Source organism: Pan troglodytes, chromosome 4 (assembly GCF_028858775.2).
Source record: "Pan troglodytes isolate AG18354 chromosome 4, NHGRI_mPanTro3-v2.0_pri, whole genome shotgun sequence".
NCBI lineage: Eukaryota > Metazoa > Chordata > Mammalia > Primates > Hominidae > Pan > Pan troglodytes.
In genome coordinates, this window is record NC_072402.2 from 134,156,225 (window position 1) to 134,163,837 (window position 7,613).

Here is a 7,613-nt window from a genome sequence, read left to right on the forward strand (position 1 = left end):
AACAACAAAATGGAAGTCCTACAAACTGAGATTCTGAGTGTTCTGTTCTGAAAAGACAGCTGGTAATGCTGGCAGTGTGTCCTCTCTGAGCTGGAGCTTGTTCAGTTTCATTCTGTTTTGTTCTTACCTCTGTGTTTGACCTGCCCATGCCCAGTGTTAGAAAACACATGTGTCTTCTCACTCTGGCATCTGCTGACAGAAGAAGGGAGCTAGGACCAGATGAGGGCGAGAGGGGCACCTGTCTGAACTCATCTCTTTCCGGTGAGGAAAGACTATGAACAGGACCAGGGTCAAGCTTAGGCAGGGTAGATTGGACCATTGGTATAGTTCTTGGGCTGTTATTTTATTTATTTATTTTTTTGAGACAGGATCTGGCTCTGTCACCTAGGCTGGAGTGCAGTGGTGCGCACGATCTCTGCTCACTGCAACTTCTGCCGTCCAAGCTCAAACCATCCTCCCACCTCAACCACCTAAGTAGCTGGACTACAGGTGTGCACCACCACGCCCAGTTAATTTTTTGTATTTTTTGTAGAAACAGGTTTCACCATGTTGCCCAGGCTGGTCTTGAACTCCTGAGCTCAGGTCATCGGCCTGCCTTGGCCTCCCAAATTGCTGGGATTATAGGCGTGAGCCACCATACCCAGCTTTGGGCTGTTATTTATTGTAGTAAAAAGCCAGATACTGTTGGGTTTTATGACTTTTTTTTCCAGGGTGCACTTGCAGGTGGCTTCCTGAGGAAGTAGAGGTTTCCATTGTCAACCTGAGAAGAAGTTAATTCTAGAGCAGGAGGGTTGCTGGCATTGGATAGAGGGTATAGAAGGACTATGTTCCTAATCTGGGGCCAAGAGTGCAGAGGGGCTTGGGAGACAATGTGCACGAAGATGTCTGGAGCATCCTGGTGGAGGCGATGAGTCAGGTCCCGCCATCGGGGACAGGATGGGAGGTGCACAAGGAGCAGCCTCTCTACACACTCTGTGTGAGGCAGAGCCCATGGGCCTTTGCAATGGCCAGCTCCAGGAGAATGGAGTTGCCTTTTGGGAAGATGTATGCTTCCCTAAATCTGTGCAATGAGAAATTGAAAAGCAAAATGTCCTCATCCCAAAGCTGGGATGATGTGGTCATCAGCAGCCAGACTAGGAAGAAGCAGCAGCTGTGTCTGGCCAGACAAGGAGGTCTGAGAGGAAGAGCCTGGAGCAATTACTGGGAATTTGCTGGAGAGATTTCTATAAACAGGGCTTATACACTAATCATTTAGGTATAAAAATAGTTACTTTGATGTGTGTCATGGGTTGGTGAGGATATGGATTCCTGGTTTCCATGGGGATACCCACATATCTCAACAATACATTGTTTTTCTTTATAAAAATTAAAATTAATTATATTAGTGTGTGGGATTCATGCCAGGCCTGTGGAATGGAAAATGCAGGGAGTACTCTTTGGACCAGAAAGAAAAAGGCTAGGAGGGGTTAGGACTTATGTGCACAGGGTCAAACCTATGCAAGTGTAGACACAGGGAAATAAATTTGTTCTGTACACTTACACACACTGGCACTGGAGGGTGACAGGGCTGAGTCAGTCACTCTCCTTTACTGTAAACCATTGTTCCTGGGGCGGGATACCTACAGGGCTGACCACCAGGTTTTTAAAACAGAAAAGAGAACCCAACAGTGTGGCATTCTTCAAGATGATTTGATGGAAAATGTAAGAGATGAAAGGTTCAAACATTTTGCCTTTTCAGACTCTGGTATGAGGAATCAGTAAGAAAATGAAAATAATGGGTTTCTGAACTTAGCACTGAAGTCTGATTTTAGTCCAAGGTGAGATTCCAATTTCCTGTTACCTTGACCTGCCCCCAGGACCTCAGTTTCCCCTCAGTGAAATGCCGGGTTATACTAAACGTCTGCTCCTTTGCAGTTGTGATGCTCTAGGCCTCTGCGATGGGGCTACCACTTGCCTGAGACTTGGTCTCTCAAATGGAGATGCTTAGCCTGCTGCCCTTGGCTATGCACACATTGGTGGCTTAAGCAGAGGAAGGCTGTCTTTCAGTCGCCAAGCATGACAAGGAAAAAGGCCTTCATTGCCTAGACAGCCTGCATGCCTGAAGGCCCTTTGCCCCTGCAGCGCCCCCTGGTGTTTCTAGGTGTCATGCATAGGCATCCTCCCGAGTCCCTTGCATGAAGCCAGGAACCTATTCTATAACGCAGAGAATCCAAGTTGGGGGTGTCAGGATTGCTAGGTCATTTCTCTCTGCCCACCAGATAACAATATTAAAATCCCGGTTATCCCCAGTAGAAAACCAGAAAGGCGCATTAAGCATGAATGCTGTCATATTTCATTTCTGTGTTATACTGAATTCAAAGCACACGAAACATGAAAAGAACAGAACTTCTTTCTCTAGAAACAGCTATTTCTCATCAGCTTTAAATTAAAAGCATGTTCTGGGCAGTCCTTGGCCTTCGACAGCCTGCGTTCATATCAAGTTCTGGTTTACAAGCAGCTGCTGTGTGATTCTGGGTATAACAGTTATCTGTAATTGAAATCACCATAAAACAAATCCCCCCTTCACTGGTGGAGTCAGTAATCAACATTAGGAATGCAGCATTCAGGACCCATAAAATATGCAAGATTAATTTGCTGAACTCCGTTCAGGCTTCCAACAGCTCTGTCACCTGGGGCCAGAGGAGCAGCAAATTCATTCTGAGCCTCCACTAGTTTCAAGATATCAAAAGTGGCCTCCTTCATGTCGCTGTCTTCTGCAGTGCGTCTCTGCCTTTGCAGATACTTTCTGGAAAAATCAAACAGTCTGCCAAGGTTATTTGGCTGTGGAGATGCTGAAGTGCTCCATCTGGTTCCTTTCTTCCCTCTTCATTTCTTCCCGTCTCAGTAATCTTCCTGCAGACTTCTATAGCCCCAGACTAGGAAAAACAGAAGATCCTGACTTTGGTCAGTGCACCGGACATTCCTGCTTAGATATCATATCAAGGAAGAAGAAATACCTAATGGCAAAGCATTAGGATTTGAGTTAGGTCATCAGCAGCCAGACCAGCAAGAAGGCTCAGGGGGTTGCAGTATCTTGCTCAGGCTCCCCCAGAAAGACTCCAGAGCTGGTTGTTGGTTGGGTTCTAGTAATGGTTAAACAGTGTTTAACAGGTGTCCACAGTACAGTCAGGCCCCTTTCCTCTTCGTATTTTTCATGCCCTTGCTACTCCAGCCAAATGAAGTGACTTGCAGTTTGCAGCATGACTGGTCACACTTTGCACCCATATTTTTGCACATGCTGCTGCTTCTCTCTGGCATGTCATGATCTAATCTGGTCTCGTTCCAGCTCTGCTTCTTGCTACCATGTCTCCCTGAGCAAGTTGCTGTTCTTTGAGTCTTAGGTCCCATTTTAAAGAGAGAACCTTGATTGCCAAAATACCTTTTAATTCTTTTATACTTGGATTTTACAAGAAAGTCTGGGTAGACATTTTTAGGTTTCAACTTCCTCTGTTCAGTCTGGTCTGTTACTTTGTTACTTCAGCAATTTTCGATATTCCAAAAATCTTGTTGATGCCACTCTCCCCTTTTGCCTACTCTGTTTTCTTTGGGCTTGCATGTAATACATCCTTTGTTCCTTAACTATTATCTTCAAAAAGTTTTGAGAGTAGTCAATATCAACATACTTGTTAATTGCCATGCTTATCATGAAGACTCCCGACATTTCTTCTTTCAAATAAGGTGATACAGTAATAGTCTAATTATTACAGATGAGGAAATAGAGGCCCAGAGAGGTTTAGAAAATTGCCCAAAGCCACACAGGTAGTAAGTGGCAGTAGAAAGATTAGAATCTAAAGGTTGCCTTTTAATAAAACCCCTGTTCTTAGTGACTAAGTTGTGCTGTCATGAACACATGACAAATGTGTTCATCTGTCGATACTGTGAACTGGGCTCCTGTTTGTCCACCTTTACACGCTGCTCAGTTCTTAGCACACTGACAACACCAACATTCTGAGCTAAAAAACGAAACAAAACAAAACAAAAAACAAAAAACAAAAAACAAAAACAAAACCCAAAAAAACACATGGACCAGGCAAAGAGACCAAAGCAAAGGATATTCTCACAGGCCCTTGAGAGGCTGATTGCCGGCCTTTCCCCCTCAAGCGCCTGTCAGAATATCCTTTGCTTCAGTCACTTTGCCTGGTCCATGATATATTATGCACAGACAGAAATGTGCCTTTTGTCATAATTTTAATTTCTACATATAAAATATATACTCCTGTGTCCCTCTGATGTGGTGGTTGAGATTACAGTGAGGAAGACAGTGTAGGGATTTTTTTCCCCCCAAGAACACACTATCATTTTTTTTTTTTAATTGAAATTTCTACTGATGCACTTATAGATTCACATACAGTTGTACAAAACAATACAGGGAGATCTTCCTGTGTGCCCTTTCTCACTTTCCCTGGATAGTTACATCTTGCACTTTATTCATTCTTTTAGCTGCCTAAATATTATATTGACACATTTTCATTATCAAAGATTCAAATGATATGGAAGCATAAAGGAACAAACATGGAGGTCCTTCTTTAACCACCTGGCTCTTCTCCTGGGCTCTCTCTTCACCCCAGGTGCCACTTTATTCTGCTCTGCCTCCTTCTTCCTTCACACTCCTTCCTTGTTTTGTTACGATGGCCAACATGATCCTGGGGCAGAGTGGGATCTGGGGATTTCTGGCTGACTCATCACCTTCAACACTCCGGGGAATCCGGCCTCTCTTCCACGATGATCATAGGTGGCATGGGCAACCTTTGATCTCAACTCTTCTTCTAATTATCTGGCATCTTTTCAATTCCTGTTGCCATCCTTTTCTCTGTACCCAGTCAGAAAGGAATAATTTCTATTCTACAATAGATACAATAATACATTTTTTATACCTGGTAGTATTAATAACAAATAGTACAAAGAATTAATTAGTAGAAGACAGATATTTTATTTGTTTTATTTGACAGATATTGCCAGACATTGTTCTAAAGCACTTTATAAAATATTAATTCATTTACTCCTGTAGCAACTCTATGAGGAAGGCATCATTAGTATTTTTACCTTACAGGGGAGTATATGAGGCAGAGAGAGGTTAAGTATTTTGCCCAAGGTCACACACAGCTAGTAAATGATGGAGACAGGATGCAAACCCATCAGTCTGGCTCTAGAGTCTGTGCTCTTAACCCCTTATCAGACTCACTGAGAGTTGGAAGGTTCACCCCCTTTCCTTCCCTTCCCTTCTCTCCCCTCCCCTCCCCTCCCTTCCCCTCCCCTTTTTTAATATTGACACATTCCCCCAACATTGACACCTATCTTGCAGGCTATAAATATGTTCTAATATTTAAACCTTGAAAAGGCACATACCCTAACTTATCATTTGTCCCTGTGCACTGTCTCAAGCTCCTACCCCATCTCTCTCTTTCCTATGCTATTTCCTACAAGCCTGGAAAGAGTCTTCTATAACTGCTGTCTCAATTCCTCATCTAATTCACCCTTGGGCTCACCGCAGTCAGAGCTTCTATCTCAGTCACTCAGTAGAAGCTACTCTGCCATGATCAAAACTGTCATTTCCTTTTATCTCTCCATATATTGATGTGATTAATTATATTAATGCATTTCCTAATATGGAAACATTCTGCCATTAACATCAGTTTTCATTATTTAAACTCAGTGCTGGATTCCATTTGCTAATATTTTATTTATGACTTTGGTTAGTATCAGATGGACAGACTCCTTTTGAAACTCGGGAAACATAGGAAGTTCTTTCTAGTTCATTTAGTTTCCTTGTTAATTTATAGGGGTCAGTTTCCTTGTATAAATGGTTTTACTCTGTATGTAGTTCATGTCTCTCCCCATGGGATGTCTACCATTTACCGTTTAAAAGGTAAACAGCTTTCTGCCTGTGGATGACACTGAGGAAGTATTGTTAAAGTCCCTCTTCTGACTGTCATTGTGTCTAAGTCAGAGTCTCCTAAAGAGGCTGAACAGCTGCAGAAGCTCTCCATCAAAGAGCTGGGCTTTGAAACAACCGATGAATGTATGAGGAGCCATTTTGAGCAATGGGGAACGCTCACGGACTGTGCGGTAGTGAGGGATCCAAACACCAAGCACTCCAGGGGCTTTGGGTTTGACACATATACCACTGCGGAAGAGGAGAGTGGATGCAGCCATGCATGCAAGGCACACAAGGTGGATGGAAGAAACACGGAACCAAAGAGAGCTGCCTCAAGAGAAGATTCTCAAAGACCAGGTGCCCACTTATCTGTAAAAAAGATACTTGCTGGTGGCTTTAAAGACGACACTGAAGAACATCACCTCAGAGATTATTTCGAACAGTATGGGGAAATTGAAGTGATTGAAATCATGACTGACAGAAGCTGTGGCAAGAAAAGGGGTTTTGCCTTTGTAACCTTTGATGACCATGACTCTGTGGATAAGATTGTCATTCAGAAATACCATCCTGTGGGAATGGCTACAACTTTGAAGTAAGAAAAGCCCTGTCAAAGCAAGAGATGGCTAGTGCTTTATCCAGCCAAAGAGGTCAAAGTGGATCTGGAAACTTTGGTGGTGGTTGTGGAGGTGGTTTTGGCAGGAATGACAACTTTGGTCATGGAGGGAACTTCAGTGGTCGTGGTGGCTTTGGTGGCAGCCCTGGTGGTGGTGGCTATGGTGGCAGTGGGGATGGCTATAATGGATTTGGTAATGATGCAAGCAATTTTGGAGGTGGTGGAAGCTACAATGATTTTGGCAATTACAACAATCAGTCTTCAAATTTTGGACGCATAAAGAGAGGAAACTTTGGAGGAAGAAGGTCTGGCCCCTGTGGTGGTAGATGCCAATACTTTGCCAAAGTACAAAACCAAGGTGGCTTTGCCAGTTCCAGTAGCAGCAGTAGCTATGGCAGTGTCCGAAGATTTTCATTACTGCCAGGAAACAGCTTAGCAGGAGAGGAGAGTCAGAGAAGTGACAGGAAAGCTACAGGTTACAACAGATTTGTGAACTCAGCCAAGCACAGTGGTGGCAGGGCCTAGCTGCTACAAATAAGACATGTTTTAGACAAATACTCATGTGTATGGGCAAAAAACTCAAGAATTGTATTTGTGACTAATTGGATAACCAGTGATTTTAGTTTCTGTTCTGTGGAAAGTATAAAGCATTCCAACAAAGGGTTTTAATGTAGTTTTTTTTGTTTTTGCACCCATGCTATTGATTGCTAAATGTAATAGTCTGACATGATGCTGAATAAATGTGTCTTTTAAAAAAATGTTCTGTGTAAAGTTAGTCTACTCTGAAGCCACCTTGGTAAACTTCCCCAACAGTGTGAAGTTAGATTCCTTCAGGGTGATGACAGATTCTATTTGGAATTTATTTACAATCTTCTGGGTAGAAAAGCCATTGTCTTCAGAAACCTTGGTGTAGTTGACCTGATGGTTACTGTTGTGACCTGAAGTTCGCCATTAAGAGGGAAATCATGAATTATTCGTTATAAAGATGATTGTTGGCACATCCTATGGAATACATCTAAATTGATTAATGGTAGCAGATAAAATTAAAGATGGAAATGAAGTATGTGTATCACCCATTGTCATGTG

At 43.0% G+C, this 7,613-nt stretch overlaps 1 pseudogene; it reads left to right on the forward strand.

Annotated features, from left to right (window-relative positions):
* Positions 1 to 907: 907 nt before the first annotated feature.
* Positions 908 to 7,105, forward strand: LOC462084 (heterogeneous nuclear ribonucleoprotein A1-like; annotated as a pseudogene).
* The last annotated feature ends 508 nt before the right edge of the window (positions 7,106 to 7,613 follow it).